The 17386-nt window shown below is 45.0% G+C and overlaps 1 non-coding gene across 1 annotated transcript; it reads right to left on the reverse strand.

Moving 5' to 3' along the window:
* Nucleotides 1-9921: 9921 nt before the first annotated feature.
* LOC111820864 (U6 spliceosomal RNA) lies at nucleotides 9922-10028 on the reverse strand. The gene has a single exon (XR_002824355.1). It is a non-coding gene; the product is annotated as a U6 spliceosomal RNA (small nuclear RNA).
* Nucleotides 10029-17386: the final 7358 nt, after the last annotated feature.

Consider the following 17386-nt stretch of genomic DNA (forward strand, 5'->3'; position numbering starts at 1 on the left):
ATCCAAAAAGAAGAAAGGGCCAAAATCAAAACATTAACCCTACAACTGGAACAAGTAGAAAGAGAGCAGCAAAAGAAGCCCCCAGGTGCCAGAAGAAAGGAAATAATAATTAGAGCAGAATTAAATGAAATAGAGAAGAGAAAAACAATTGAAAGAGTTAAAAAGACCAAACGCTGGTTCTTTGAAAAGATTAACAAAACTGATAACACCATTGGCTAAACTGACAAAAGAAAAACAGGTGAAGAGGCAAATAACCCATAAAAGAAATGAGATGGTGATACCACAACAGACCCAACTGAAATTAAAAGAATTGTAACAGAATACTATGAAAAACTGTACTCTAACCAATTTGAAAACCTAGAGGAAATGGACAAATTTCTAGGAACTTACTACCTACCTAAACTAACATAAACAGAGGTAGAACAATTAAATAAACCCATAACAAAAGAAGAGGTTGAGAAGGTAATTAAAAAACTCCCAACAAAAAAAAGGAGTGATGGGGTTTGGCTTAGAGGCTCGCTTAGGGGCTTTTTGGCTTTTACTGTGAACAAAGTGGCAGTCAATGAGGTTTTAAGCAGAGGGGTGGTGACATTGAACTTCATTTCTAAAGCACCCCTGTGGCTCCATATCAGAATGAGCCCATAAAGGGAACAGGATTGAGAATAGACATCGAGAGAAACCCCTAACTACCACTTTCCTCCACCCTCACATCTGCTGACACTCCATCTGTCAAACTTCTTGAGAGCTGGAGAGGGCAGGTCCATAAATAACAACAGAGTAGACCAGAGTGGGTGGGGCTGCCCTGCTCCCAGAATGTGCTGCTCCCACAGACTCCCACCAGCACACCTGGGGCATGCTGATTATCTTAGTTCTGCCAGCCTCCTCGAGTTTGTGGGGTTTTCCTTTGCATATTTTCCCTGAGTGGTTTATGACTATCTCCCCATCTTTGCAGTCCGTCGCATTATTTAAATGAGCACAAGGTAGACGTGAACATGTCAACTGGAGGAGCACAATGCAGAGGTGATGGAAGGAAGGGAGGGAGGGAGGGAGGAAGGAAGGAAGGAAGGAAGGAAGAAAAGAAGGGAAGAAGGAAAGAAGGAAGGAAGGAAGGGCAGGAGGGAGGTGACGGACAGGCCCTGCCATCCCACCCAGCCTGTGCGCTCCTGGCCCTGCCTGCCATGTGCAGCCCCGTGACCCTGGGCCTTCAAGTACACAGGTGCAAGGGGACTTTTACAGGGACGTGCAACTGATGTCTGTAGCTACCCACTTGTCCCCTAAGTGGGGACTCATGTGTAGATGCACTGAGTTATTTTTTCCCCTTTGGTCTGTTTTAGAAGACTTTAAAAAAAGCTGGGCTTCACTCTCCTCCCTCACTTCCAAATCTGGCCTGCAGAGTTGTTTGTTTTGTTTTAAACTCACATGGACGATGCATGTGTCAACATGGATAATGCATGTATCAAGTGCCTGGCATGGAACTAAGTACTTTATGTCACTGCAGTCCACCCCCTAAACAGCTCTGTTGTTGTTAGGTGTCTTCGAGTCCACTCTGACTCAGGTGACCTCATGTACGACAGAACTAAACATTTCCCGGTCCTGCGTCATCCTCACAATGGCTGGTGTGTTCGAGTCCATTGTTGTGGCTACTGTGTCAATCCATCTCACTGAGGGTCTCCCTACCCTCACTGGCCCTCAGTTTCACCGAACATGATGTCCTCCTCTAGCGATTGAGCTCTCCCTGCCTGATGACATGTCTAAAGCAAGTGAGCTAGACGATGTTCTACTGTGATCCATAGGTTTTCATTGGCTAATTTTCATAAGAAGATCGCCAGGCCTTACTACCTAGTATGTCTTAATCCGGAAGCTCCACTGTAAACTGTCCACCATGGGTGACCCTGCTGGTAATTGAAATACTCGTGGCGTAGTTTCCAACATCACGGTAACATGCAAGGTACCACAGAACGGCGAACTGACAGATGAGTGGTGGAAAACAACTCCAGAAGTAGGAATTATCTCCATTTATATGGACATAAGAAATTGAGATAGAGGGAGATGAAGGGAATTGCCATTGCCAAAATTTCCAAAGCAAATAAGTGGAGTAGGTGGGATTCAAACCTTTGTCTGACCTAGTCCCAAGCCTGTGGATTGTTCTGGGCCTCCTCCTTTGGGGGCTGGGGTGGAAAGGGTGCATGGTATATGCAGGTGGGAGGCTGCCCCTGAGTTTGGTGACTTGGTCAGCAATGAGACAGGAGGCCAAAAGAGGCTGGAGTTCACCTGCCTGTCCAGTACCTTCCTCTCTGCTTTGGAAATAATGTAGGTGGCAGCTTTATGAAGTTGGAGCAGACAGACAAGGATGGTGATGTGCTGAATGACAGAAACAGGATTGCAAAGATCTCAGGGGATGAGAATGATGAGTTGAATCTAACACAATGATATTTAATAACAGTAAATGTAAGGTCTGGCTCGGGGGTATAAAATATTATCCGGCAAAATGTAGGTGCTTTGGAGCCCTGGTGGAACTGTGGTTAAGAGCTATGGCTGCTAACCAAAAGGTTGGCGGTTTGAATCCACCAGCCACTCCTTGGAAACCCTACAGGGCAGTTCTACTCTGTCCTATAGAGTCGCTATGAGTTGGGATCGACTCGACACCTGTGGGTTTTTATAGAATCCTGGCTTAGCTGGATGGATATCCAACAAATATTTAAAAGCAGCTGCTGTCAAGTCGATTCTGACTTACGGTGACCCCATGTGTGTCAGAGTAGAATTGTGCTCCATAGGGTTTTCAACAGCTGATTTTTTCAGAAGTCGATAATCAGGCCTTTCTTCCAAGGTGCCTCGGGGTGGACTCGAACCTTCAATCTTTCAGTTAGCAACCAAGCATGTAAACCATTTGCACCACCAGGGACTCCAACAAATATTTACTGAACACTTTTTCTCTGCCTGGCACTGGGGTTACAGCAGTCCTGTCTATGGGGTTACAGCAGTGAACAAACCAGGCAGTCCCTGTCTCATGGGGCTGATACTCTAGTGGAGAGAGAAACAACAAATATGAAAATAAAAATTGATAAACCATCAGTACTGATGCATGTTGGGACAGAGGGAGGGGACTGGGTGCATCAGGTGAAGTGTTGATGACTGTATTAGTGTCCTGGGGCTGCCATAAGAAATGACCACAAATCGGTAGCTAAAGCAGCAGAAATTTTTCCTCTCAGAGTTATGGAGGCCAGAAGTTCGAAATCAAGGTGGCTGCAGGTCTACACTCCCTCTGAAGGCTCTAGGGGAGGATCCTTCCTTACCTCTTCCAGCCTTTGGTGGCTCCAGCAACCCTTGGCATTTCTTGGCTTGTAGATGCACGATTCCAATTTCAATTTCTGCCTCCATGTTCACATTGCCTTCTCCCTGTGTATTCTCTTCTGTCTCTTGTAAGGACACTTGTTGTCGGATTTAGGGTCCCCTTGGTTAATCCAGGATGATCTCCTCTCAATCCCTTAACTTAATTAATCTTTTTTCTAAGTAAGGTCACATTCACACATACCAGGGTTTAGGACTTGCACATATTTTTTTTGGTGAAGGGCACCATTCAACCACTGTGACAACAGGCAAGGACCATTTATATAGAGTAGAAAGTGCTGGGAACTTTTGTAACCATGAAGCTCAGTGCATGTCAGTGGCTTCCAAAACCAGGTCTACAAAAGTGGGTTAGAGGTCTCAACAGTTTGCCTAATAGTTTGAGAAGGGGTTGTTCATTCTTTTATCTAATACATATTTACTGTGCATCTAGTATGTGCCAGGCACTGTTCTAGGCACTATGGATGGGCTGCCTTCTTCGAGTTTATATTTTAATAGGAGATACAGAGAATAGACAAACACTCAAGTAAATACATAAGGTGATATTGGGGGATAAATGCTATGAAGAAACATTAAATAGGATAAGGGGATAGAGGGTGGTGGGGGCTCCTTTAATAAGTGTGGTCAGGTAAAGGCTCAATGGAGATGTTACATTTGAGCAGAGACCTGAATGAGGTGGAGGAGCAGCCATGAGGATATGTGGGGGGACAATATCTCAGCATCATGTGCAAAGGTCCTGGGGCAGGAATGAGTTACGGCTGTTCTAGGTCCAGGACAAAGCTGTCGTCACTGGGGTGAAGTGAGCAAGACTGAGTGGTGTGGAATGAGGCTGGAGAGTGGACAGGTGATTCCTGTGAGCCTGGTGGGCATAGAAGGCTTTTATCGTAAATGAGGGAGAATCCATTGTAAGGTTTTGAGCAGGGCAGTTCCATGATCTAATTGGAGCTTTAAAACCTCACTCTGCTGCTGTGGGGAGAGCAAGCTCTATGGACAAGGATACCAGCTTGGAGGTCACAGTGAGAGGGGCTTGGACTATGCAGTATGTTGGCAGCAGGAGTCCGGAAGTCTTATCCTGTGCCTCAGGTTGCCCAGGCTGGGCCTCCTTGATGGCACAGCTGCTGGACCAGGCCTGTTGAGACTCCCAGGGTTACGTGTCACTTTAAGCACAAACTTCTTGGCCAAGAGAGATTTCAGACTCCAGGCCGTGGTGACATGTTCATCTCAGTCTGTATAGTGCTGACTAGTTATAACACTGCCCACCTCATGCAATGTTTTCAAAATTAAACATATTCAAAGCAGGCTTTTCTCCTGAAGTTCTCACCCCTCTGGTCTTCTAGTGGTGTCACAGGGCTTCCCTTTCCTCCAAGTCCAGAAGGGAACACATCTGCTGATAGCTTCCCAAAAGATATTCTGAGAGTTTCCTGGGATCCCCCAAGGACATTGCCCACAGGGCCACACACCCAGCCTCATTGCTGTGCCAGGAGCTTTGCAGCTGCCACATCCTTGCCACGTATGGAGATCCTGGTTTTCCTCTGCTGGAAAACAGAGCTCTCCCCTGAAGGCCCTCCCACTGTGAAGGGCAAGTAGTGCACCTGCCCCTAAATTCCCACAGGGCCTGCCACTATCCTGCATCCCTCCTGTCTGCCTCATCCCCTTTACCTCTGCCTGAACTCCCTTCAAGGTTCCAGGGTGATGCAAACAGTTCGTGCTTGGCAACTAACTGAAAGATTGGCAATTCGAACCCACCCAGCAGTGCCTCGGAAGAAAGGCCTGGCAATCTGCTTCCGTAATGACTATAGCCAAGGAAACCCTATGGAGCAGTTCTACTCTGTAACACATGGGGTTGCCATGAGTTGGAATTGACTTGACAGCAATGGATTTTTGGGGGTTTGGTACTCACATGTCTTATTCAGGACACAGCCAATTGTGGGCCTCAGGAGGACATAGACCACCTGACTCTCTGCCTTGTGCTTCCCTCCACCCTTCAGGAGACCAGCAGCCTCCTGCACATCAGTTCACACAAAGTGATGCCTGGGGACCGATCAGCTTGCTGGACCTACATGTTCAATTTCCTTTCAGTTTTACCTGCAACCCCCCAGCTCCACATTCTTCTTTGGTGTCTTTCATTTGGAGCTAAGCTCACACCATTCGGTTTATTGATTATGTTTTTGTAGGCCCCTGTCGCTATGAGTCAGAATCAACTGACCGGCAACAGGTCGATTTTGGTTTTAACTAGACTGCAAACGCCTGGAGGGCAGGATGTGCGTCTTATTCATCTTTGTTTCCCCGGAGAGCTCAGCTGGGTGATTTATTTATGGCGAGTGTTCGGTAAATATATGCTGATTGACTGACTGTTATTAGAACAGCCCCAGGAGCCGAACACTTGTGTGAGGGTCTGTGCTGGCCTGAGTACTTGTCTCTCTGCCTATTCAGTTGTAACAGTAGATCAAGGCAAGACTTCAATTATCCTTCACTTTGACTCCCACTCTCTGTTTGTTCATTCTATTGAAAATTCCAGTGAGAGAGCATGAGGCACTGAGAGACAGAATGTTTTTGGAGTCTAAGGAAAGCCATGTACCAGGAAGGACATACGTCCATGAAATTATTTTCCACTAAGGCTAATATTGTGCTTCAATACTTCAGGCTTGAGCGAGCTCATCAACAATTTTTGCCTTTAATTTTACCATTTATACCCACTCATATGTTACTTGCTGTGTTTCTGTCTAGCTCCACTTCATAACAGGGATGTGAAGGCTTCCATTGTCTTTGAGAAGCTGCTCCAAGATGGGTGTGCACGCATATCCATCATGGTTAATGAGCTCCTTCATCAGTCCCTCAATCGTCTGTTAAAGGATAAATTGTTCACACACTCATTAAAACATGGAGTTTGGGGCACGAAGGGAGGAAAGAAATTTCATATTGGGTTGGGGTGTGGGGAACCACCTGCCTGATTTTCCCCTTGTGCTATCCCAGAAAAGCATGTGGCTTGGTGCCTCAGGCGCAGCCTGTGGCCCGGCCCAGGAACCCATGGGGCTGTAACTTGCAGGAAAGTTACTCTGTCCCCAACCTATGTTCTCTCAGAAAAGATTTCCATGTGGCCTGGTGAAAACCTCTCCAACCAGAGCAGTGGTTCTCGACTCTGGCTGCATATTAGAATCACTCAGGGGTAGACGCTGGCGCCCCACCCGTCCCTAACCAATCATAGTAAAACCTGCGACAGCCGGAACCTATGTAAGATGGAAACCTGTCAGAGAAAGAAAACACAAATATTGCCCACTAATAGAGAGCAATAGGGCAGCGGTAAATCTGCACCTCGTCGAAGGTAGTAAACTGGGAGACTCGGAAAAATAAGGCAGTCCCATCGAGTTCCAGCTCTCACAGGTTTCCCTGTAAATACACTCTCTGGGGTGGTGCTGAGGACCTGGCATGAATATAGTTTTAAAAACTCCCCAGAGGAGTCTAGTGTGCATCCAGAGGGGAAGACTACTGACCTAGAGCAGTGGTTCTCACTCGGGGGTGAGTTTGCCCCCAGGGGACATTTGATAATGTCTGCAGATATTTTTGGTTGTTGAGCCAGGAGTAGGGAGAGGATGCTACTGGCATCCAGTGGGTAGAGACCAGGGGTGCTACTAAACATCCTACAGTGCTCAGGACATCCCCCCATAGCAAAGAATCAGCCAGTCCAAAATGTCAACAGTGCAGATGTGGAGAATCCTTGCCCTGTTGTTGTTAGGTGCTGTTGAATGGGCTCCAGCTCCTAACAACCTTATGTATGACAGAACAAAATGTTGCCCAATCCTGCGCCAAACCCTGCTCAAGAGCATTAGGAAACCAAACACACCCACACGCACACATGACACCTGCACACACATACACATGCACACAAGCACACAATTTATTTGAATGTAGATATTTTTACACGGACATCACCTCACATTGTAAAATGCATTATACTTCCCAAAACTGTTTATACACTTCACTTGATCTTCACCATAACCCTGTGAGGGAAATAGCACATCTTGATTTTACAGATCAGGAAACCGAGACTGAAGAAAGAGTAATGACTTCTTCAAGGCACAGGGTTTTCAGTTCCTCCCTTAGGGCTTTTTTGCTATCAGTAATATCAAATGTGTGCACACAGCCTATGTCCCCAACTCACTGCAAACACTGTTGCCCATCACTGCCCTCATTCCCGCTGAGCCCAAGGGCAGCCTCAGAATCCTTCTCAGCACGGTACCCCCAGCAGCCCCACAAGCTGATTGGGACTGGCATGTGAGATCAGATGTGTTTCCAGGCTGCCTCTCCAACCTAAACACCATACCTCTTCCCGAATTATGACAAGCTTGTTGAAAGAGACTTGGCGGAGAGTACATACTTGAGTAGGAGGGCCCTTGAATGTCTGCAGGTGTTCTGACAATCTGTTCGGGAAATTTCAATGTTAGCAGCTTGTGCGCCTGCCTATCCCTATGAGGAAGCGACTGTCTCCCTAACCCTTATATTTCTTTATAACTTTATTAACGTGTTTGGCTCTCACCATATGCCACTAATTGATAGACAAAGGAAGTGTACACAGTTATATTCGTCATTCAGTACAAGCTAAATATTTTGCTTTCTTCCTGAGCTTGCTGGGATCCCCCTCGCAAGCTGGGAGCATGACATAATGACGGGAACATGGTGGGTGTTGACTCATGAAGCGGCAGGACAGGAGTGGGTGCTCACGGTGTGCAGAGTGAAGAAGGCAAGAGCCTGCAGGACCTGCTGAAGCCCCAGGAATGCACAATTCAATGCCTACTGCCTGTGCAAAGCTGCAGTACTGTAAGCCTGGGGGGAGAGGCACGTGCAGTTGGAGAAGCAGATGCTGGAGAAGATGGAGCAGCTAAGGGGACCATTTGGCTGCATCATTGGGAGACAGAGGCAAAGACAGGGTACTGAGCATGTGCCCTTCGAGGTGTGTGCCAGGGTTTTCACAAAGGTTATAGGAGCGTCTTCAGAATAACTGGGGCTACAGATTCCTGGCCTGGCTGTATCACTTGTAGGTGTCTGTGGGATCAGTCTGCAGGGTCAGACCCAGAGACGTCATCACATTATTCAGGTAAGCAGATGGGTGTAGCCTGATTCATCTCATTTTGTATCTTTGGCCCTCACCCTGGGGGTCAGCTGGCATGGGTGGCTAAAGGTACCAAGGTGTGAGGCTGCACCAATGTTCTGCTGTTGTGTGGTTCATTCATCATGGTGGTTGGAGGGCATCTGGGCATCCTGTCCTGTTTATATGACCTGCTGCCACAGTGCAGAGGCAGTGTCCAGGTGGGTTCACGGTCACAGGACAATTCACAGCCACTTCCTTTTCCACTAGAAGGTTGGCAGCAGATTTGCAGACTTTGTTAATGGCACCTGCCCTGGACTTCTGGCTGCAGCTTGGAGTTACCTGGGCAGCCATGCTTTGTCATTTTCTATCATCTTCTGCTGGCCTATACTCACCCGAGGGCAGGACTTCTGTCTGTTTTGTTTACAGCTCCAACCACAGAGTCTAAGTCAGTGCCTGACACTCAGTGAATGAACTACCACCTACTGCATTAATTTCCTAGAGCTGCTGTAACAAAATACCTTATTATCTCTTTGTTCTGGAGGCTAGAAGTCCAAACTAACGTGTTGGCTGGGTCATGGTCTCTCCAAATGTTCTAGGGAAAGATCCCTTCTTGTCTCTCCAAGTTTCCAGTAACCCCAGGCATTCCTTGGCTTGCAGCTGCAGCATAAATCACCCTCACATGGTTGTTTTCCCTCCGTCTGTTTCTCTATGTCTCTTCCCCTCTTCCGTAGGACACCACTCAGATTGGATTAGGACCCACTCTGTACCAGGATGACCTTGTGTTAACTTAGCCAATAACATCTTCAAAGATTCTATTTTTAAACAAGGTTATGATCACAGGTACCATGGTTAGAACTTCAATATTTCTTTTGGGGGGACACAATTCAACCCATAACACCTACTACGTGTCAGACATTGTCACGCCCTTTTAAAGATATCATGTATGACCACTCTTACATAGTCCCTGTACGATGCTGTTCTTTTTATGGAGGAGAAAACTATAGCTGAGGGATAATTAACTTGCAGAATGTTATACACCCGTTAGTGTTAGTGGTGAAGCTGAAATTTAATACCATGTCAAACTCAAGTCAATGTCAGTTTCTCTTGACTCTTGCTTCTGCTCTTAAGGGGTGTGGGAGGGAGTGTGAATGAGTACGCCTTCCTTCATGATGGGAGAGCAGTCAGTTTAGCAAACGAAGTTGTTAAGTGTGAGGCATGAGTGGTTCAGTGGTAGAATTCTTGCCTTCCATGTGGGAGACCTGGCTTTTTATTTATTTTTTATTGTGCTTTAGGTGAAAGTTTACAGCTCAAGTTAATTTCTCATACAAATATGTATACACATATTGTTTTGTGACATTAGTTGCAATCCCCACAATGTGACAGCACACTCCCCCTTTCCACACCAGGTTCACTGTGTCCATTCAACCAGTTCCTGTCCCTTCTTACCTTCTCATCCTGCCTCTGGACAGGAGCCACCCATTTGGTCTCGTAAAATTAAGGAACGCTTCACGAATTTACGTGTCGTCCTTGTGTAGGGGCCGTGTTAATCTTCTCTGTATTGTTCCAGTTTGGGTATATGCGCTGCAGAAGCAAGTACACGGGAGATCTGACTTTCATTCTTGGTCAACGCACCTCATGGGCAGCCACCACCTGGTTTGCGTGTTGCTGCTGAACAGGTTTCAGTGAGCTTCTAGATGAAGATGGACGAGGAAGAAAAGCCTAATGATATACTCCTGAAAATCAGCCAATGAAAACTGTATGGATCACAACAAGCTGATCTGCAACCGATCATGGGATGGCCCAGGACTGGGCAGCCCTTCGTTCTGTTGTGCAGGAAGTCGCCATGACTTGGAGGTTGACTCAATAACAACTAATGGTCGAGAAATGCAAAAATCATAATGGTTGGGTTACAACATTTCCCAAGCTGTATTCTCAGAATGGGCAACCTCTGGATTATTACAACGTGCTCCATGAAAAAACCCCTTAAAAAATAGGGTTCCCTCAATAAATTAAATAAATTAGGGAGCTACCATCTTTCGACACCCTTTCTTAGGGAACCACAGTTTCACATTAGTGTAACAAATGATCTGAGCAATCCTGCATTGAATACATCTTTATTTAGTGCAATTTGCCTTCCTTTTTTTCCCACAGACAACCTATTAATATCTCACAAGATAATGGTGTTCCATTTATGATATCATGATCTTGCGTGGGCCTGGCATGTACTTTTTGGTTAGCAACTTAACTCTTAACCACTGCACCACCAGGGCTCCACTAGTTTGTCAGGCTGGTAAAAATAGAATGCTCCACAAAATGCAAACACAGTCATGTTACCAAGCAGATGCTCCAGTGACAAATCTGACCTTGATTGATAAGTTGGAATCGATTCAACACTCTTACAAACAGGGCTGAAAAAACTTACAGACTGAATTAAAATAGAACTTTCACTGAAGAAATGAAGAGTGCTGAGAATCCTAATTCATTTCAAGGCACATAATATTAGCATTCATTTCACAGAAGTAATCATTTATTCCACAACAATTTACTGAGACTTGACAGCAATGGGTTAGTCGGTGTCAGCTCTGCTGGGCCTTGGGAATACAGTATTCAATGAGATCAGCTTGGGGTTGACCTTTAGGGAGTTTGTGCTTCCCATATTTTCCCTTAGGTGTTTCTCAGGAGTAGTGAGGAAACAGCTACTCTCCTCTCTCTACTCGCATCCACTTAGTATCTTTGCCTTATCTTCCACCAGTCCTGAATTTATATTTCCATTTGTATATTCGTTCAAGAAATCTTCACTGAGCACCTACCAAGTACCAAGCACTGTTATAGACACCGCAGATTCAGAAGTGAATGGTGCAGATAAAAATGCCTCCCCTAGAGAAGCTTCTACCACCCATTGTTAGCTTGTCGTACTGAGGTGGCTTGCATGTTGCTATGATGCTGGAAGCTATGCCACCAGTATGCCAAATACCAGCAGGTTCACCCATGGTGGACAGGTTTCAGCAGAGCTTCCAGACTAAGACAGACTAGGAAGAAAGGCCTGGTGATCTACTTCTGAAAATTAGCCAATGAAAATTCTCCGGATCACAACAGAAGAGCATCTAATATAGTGCTGGAAGATGAGCCCCCTATGTTGGAAGGCACTCAAAATGCACTGCCAGCAGTGGACTTGAGCATCCCAGTGATCATGAAGATGGCCAGGACTGGCAGCTTTTCATTCTGTTGCACAGGAGGCCAAAATGAGTCAACGCCAACTCGACGGCAACTAACAACAACCACAGGAGCAAGCACAGAACAACCTGGGCCGCCTAGAGGAGCGGACGCCTTGTCTGGATCTGGAAGGATGGGTAGGATGTGGGCGAGAAGCAAAAGCAAAGGGTGGAAGATAAAACAAAGGGAAGTGAGGGGGCGAGATCACGGCTTCATTCCTCCTTTCTGTCCTTCAGAAGTGTGTGTTGGCTGCTACTTTGTGTCCAGCTCTGCACTCAACTGTGGGACCCGTCTCAGTTGCCATAGACTTAACTCTGACTCATGGTGACCCCATGTGTGTCAGAGTAGAACTGTACTCCATAGGGTTTTCAATGACTGATTTTTCAGATGTAGATCTCCAGGCCTTTCTTCTGAGGCACCTCTGGGTGGACTTGAACCTCCAGCATTTCGGTTAGCAGGCAATTAACCATTCACACTATCCAGGGACTCCAACTCCAGGACAGCGTTGGTGAATAAGAGACCCAGTTCCTCCCAGTCAAGTGAAGGAGACAGGCAATCGGCAAGGAGGTAACCTAAACTTTGAGTGCCCTGAAATGTAAGAGCATTATAGTAGAAAGCAGAACGGGCAGCATGGGTCCTACTTAGACACGTGGTCAGGAAAGACTCCTCTGAGGAGGTGACCTTTGTGCTCAGACCTGAAGTTTGAGAAGGAGCTGGCCGCAAGAAGCTCAGGGAGAGGAGCATCCAGGAGGAGGAGACAACAGTGGCAGGGGTTGCAGGGAAGTGACTGCAGTGCGTTTAAGGAACCAGAGGGAGTGCGCCACCGTGTGGTGTATCAGGGTGAGTACAGCAGGGGCAGGCCCTGCCAGGTGTTTTGGCCTCCCTGAGGAGTTTGGACATGACCAGGAATGAAACGGAGCACCAGTCACTGGAGTAACTAGAGGGTTGCAGGGGACCATATCGAATGACACTGTCGGAGGAAGTGACACCAAAATGACTGTCTATAAAATTTTTCTGCAGTGTTTCATCAGAAATTTATTGCTTTTTATGAAAACATCCCTGTAGTTAATTCAACAATGAAAACATTTTTTCATAAGCCCAGCTTACATGTATCAATATACCTACAAGGCTAAAAACCTATGCTCATTTATTTTTTGAACCTTCTAATGTGCTCTGGTCAGAGCTGTCATTATTACCCAATGACAATGACGCTTCAAATCACGTGATTTCATCTGCGCGTGCTACTAGCACACACTGTTGCTGCTAATGTTTTTAGTTGCTGATTTTGTCAGATTTTCTGGTGTTTTAGCTACACTATTGTGGTAATTAGTATTTGGGAACCTATATCAATAACTTTTTGAGGATGAAGTAGTAATTAAAGGAAAAGGAGGAGTGACATACAGGAATTACGATTTCTGAGTAACAGAACAAACATCAGGAAGGATTCTGTATTGTCTGGTATGGGAGGAGGTCCATGGGGGTGGGTGACACCATGAGTTACCACACTGAGTAACACCAACCCTAATGACACCACTGGCACTGCTGGAGGGATCTGATCATATTTGCGTTTTCAAATGATAATAACGTTATTATATTTCATAACATGATAATATATCATTATTGTAGTGCCAGATGATAGAAAAACCAAACCAAACCCGTTGCCATTGAGTCTATTCTGACTCACAGCAACACTATAGGACAGAGTAGAACTTCCCCATACAGTTTCCAAGGCCATAATCTTTATGGGAGCAGATTGCCACATCTTTCTCACTCCAAGCAGCTGATGGGTTCAAACCACCGACCTTTTGATTAGCAGCAGAGTGCTTAACCAAGGCACCACCACTGGGCAAATCTGCTGCAAAAGACCTTTTTAAAATGCTAAAAAGCAAAGATTTCACTTTGAGGACCAAGTTGAGCCTGACCCAAGCCATGGTATTTTCGATTGTGTCATATGCATGCAAAAGCTGGACAATGAGTAAGGAAGACTGAAGAAGAATTGATGCATTTGAATTATGGTGTTGGCAAAGAATATTGAATATACCATCAACTGCCAGAAGAACAAACAAATCTGTCTTGAAGAAGTACAGCCAGAATGCTCCTTAGAAGCAAGGATGGTGAGACTTCATCTCACGTACTTTGGACATGTTATCAGAAGGGACCAGTCCCTGGAGAAAGACATCACACTTAGAAAGCAGAGGGTCGGTGAAAAAGAGAAGACCTTCAATGAGATGGATTGACACAGTGGCTGCAACAATGAGCTCAAACATACTAATGACTGTGAGGATGGCGCGGGACTGGGCAGCGTTTTGTTCTGTTGTATATAGGGTCATTTGAGTCAGAACCAACAATGACAACAACAGTCAGATGATATTAAGGAAGTTACTGTTAATTGTTTTTGATGTGATAATGGTGAGGCGGTTAAAAATAACAATAAAGAAACAGTCCTTATCAGTTAGAGATTCTTACTAAGGTATTTACAGCTGAAATGAGGTGGGCTTTGTTTTAAAATAATCCAGAAAAATAAGTAGGAAGAAGACAGAAAAGACTGGCAAAATGATGAGAATTGTGGAAGCTCGGTAAGGGTACATGAGAGTTCATAAAACTATTCTCTCAATGTGTTGGGTGTTTAAACTTTTCCATAATAATTTTTTTTTAATTTGTGAAAAAACTGTGTGTAGTAAGTACTTAATAAATGGAAAAATGTTAATAATAACCATTGCTTTTTACTGAGCATCTACTGCGTGGCCAAGTTTAAGTCAATTACTTAATTATTTACATTCGCTCAGGGGCCTCTACACTTTTTAAAATGCAAACTCCATCAATAAAAATGATTTTAATCACATAGCACCAATATAATTACATTTAATACTTATTTACACATTGTAAAATGGTGCTTATGGCGTCCCTTATAAAACATACATGAGACAAGAAATTGTAAAAGGATGAAATTAAGTTGGAATAAATACTATTTAATGTCTTGCTAACCATAGTGGCTAATAGCTCCAGGCACAAGTTACTCAAAGAGCAGAATTTGTCATTGATGATAGCGGGCATAAATCCATATATCAAACCATTTTATGATAATTTACTCTGAGGTGGGCAGTGTTTTGTTAGCTCAGATTATATCTTCATTTTCTTTACCTTGTAAAGTAGTGGATGAAGACCCCTAACAGATGTGTGAGAAAGGTGTTAAAAATTAAAGAGTTTTCTGTAAAAGAAGAGTTTTACCCAGATTTAAAGATTTGCAAATTGGGAACTGCCAAAATGAAAGTTCAAAAATGGCATTCCAGAGAGGGAGCATAAGCATATGTCTTTTACACTCGTTTTGTAGAATTTTGTACAGAGTTGGGAAGAATACAGGGGTGCATTCGATTGGTTGGCATACAACATGCTCTCTTAAGACTTACTCATCAAGAATTTTTATTGGCTGAGGTAGTCAACCTTAGCCACAGTTCTTGCATTCCAGAGCTGGTTCCTTCTGTTTCCTGCAACATTCTGGGCGGGCCCCTTCAGGACATATCAGAGTGAGTTATCTTGGTCAGAATTGTGGGCATGGGTCACATACTCTGAAAAACAGAAACAGAGGCCTAGGACGTAATGGAGTCCAGCTCAGACCCGTGTCGGCAGTTCTAGTAACATCAAGCGTCCCAGTTTTAGAGTGCTCTTTCACAAAGATGAGTTCTACCATTTTCTGGTTGTTCATTTGTTAGTGGTTTTTTAAATATACAGTTTCTCAGCAGGAATGCTTTCTAAGTCATCCGTTCATTTTGTGAGAGTTCGTCTGCTTGAAAACTAGATATTATAATCCCTGAATCCATTTACCCGGGCACCCATAGATTGCCACACAAGGCAATTTGCTGAAAGCAAATGAATGAATGAGGGGATGGTACCAGCTATTCTGCGTTGCAGAATGAGGAGAACAGCTGCCATACAGATCAAACATGGGCGTCAAACGTCTATGTTGTTATTGCTGCTGTTGTTAGTTACCATCCAGTCAGCTCCTACTCCTCTGGCAACCCCATGTATAACAGAACAGTCCCATCTTCATGGTCATTGGTATGTTCGAGCCCATTGTTGCAGCTATTGTGTCAATCCATCTCACGGAGGATTTCCCTGGCCTTCACTGGCCCTCCACTTTACCCAACATCATGCCCTTCTCCAGCAGTTGGTCCCTCCTGATGATGCGTCCAAAGTAAACGAGTTGATGCCTTAGACAGAACTTTGTTGTAATCCATAGGGTTTTTATTGGCTAATTTTTAGACAGAGATTGCCAGGCCTTTCTTCATAGTCTATCTTAATTTAGAAGCTCTGTTGAAACCTGTCCACCATGGGTGAACCTGCTGGTATTTGAAATACTGGTGGCATAGCTTCCAGCACCATAGCAACACACAAGCCACCATAGTATGACAAACTGACAAACGGGTGGTGGCAAGTGTCCGCATATACATTAAATATTGTTATTGCTGTTAGTTGCTGTAAAGTCCATTCCAACTCATGGAGATCTCATGTGCATGGAGTAGAACTGCTCCATAGGGTTTTCAAGGCTGTGACCTTTCAGAAGCAGATTGCCAGGACTGTGTTCTGAGCAGCGTGTGGGTGAGTTGGAACAGCCAATCTTTTGGCTAGTAGTCAAGTGCTTAACTGTTTGCACCCCCACATTAAACATTAACCAAAAGAAACCAAACCCATTGCTGTCGAGTTGATTCCAACTCGTAGCGACCCTATAGGACAGAATAGAACTGCCCCATAGGGTTTCCAAGGCTGAAATCTTTATGGTAGCAGACTGCCACATCTTTCTCCTGTGGAGTGGCTGGGGGGTTCAAACCACCGACCTTTTGGTTAGCAGCCGAGCACTTAACCACTGCATAAACAGGGCTCCTACATTAAATATCAGTGCAGCTTAATTTCTTTTTTTTATTTTGGAGTGGATTAAATAAGTTAGAAATTTGAATATTTTCTTCCTGCACCCCGTGGGTCATCCTCTGACCCACCTTAGAGACCTCTGCATTTGTCATGTAATCCTCATGGCAACCCTGTAAGGTCGACATTATTATCCTCCGATTTGCAAGTGAGGGAACTGAGCCCAGGCAGGTTAAATGATTTGCCCAAGGCACATAGCTGTTAAGAGGCAGAGCCAAGACTGGCCATCAGGGATGACAGACTCATGGTTCCTTACCTCTTAATAACAGTGTTCCCTACCAGTCCTTGAGCATTGGCCATGGGCCGAACAGTAACGTGGGTACCATATCCCGGGTCACAGAAGACAGAGAGTTAGCAAGGCAAAATTACTTCCAAGCTCATGCTGGTCTGTCTGACTCCAGAGCCCGATTGTCTGTGTGGGAATCCTGGTTCACCACTGGGCAGCTTGGGCAGATGACTTACTCTCTCCAGCTCTTAGTTTCATCGTGTTTAAAACGAGGCTAATAGGAGCACCTGCCTTACAGAGCTTTTGAGATTTAAATGAGACCATGGATGGGAACATGAATATTACCTATAATTATTATTGTCCTATATTCTGAGATAATAGCATAGAATAGGCTTAAACACTATAGCACCAGAATTGCTCTCAAGTATCAAGATGTATTATGGGAATGAATGAGTGAATTATCCCAATGGCTCCATCACACCCCTAAATACACTTACTCTAAGGCTAGGCTCTGGTCTTGAGTTTCACCCATGGTAAGGCTGTCCTAGGCCCCATGCTCTCATGGGCAGGGACATAGCAATATCCCTCTCCTTGTT

Source organism: Trichechus manatus, unplaced genomic scaffold, assembly GCF_000243295.1.
Source record: "Trichechus manatus latirostris isolate Lorelei unplaced genomic scaffold, TriManLat1.0 scaffold00053, whole genome shotgun sequence".
Classification (NCBI taxonomy): domain Eukaryota; kingdom Metazoa; phylum Chordata; class Mammalia; order Sirenia; family Trichechidae; genus Trichechus; species Trichechus manatus.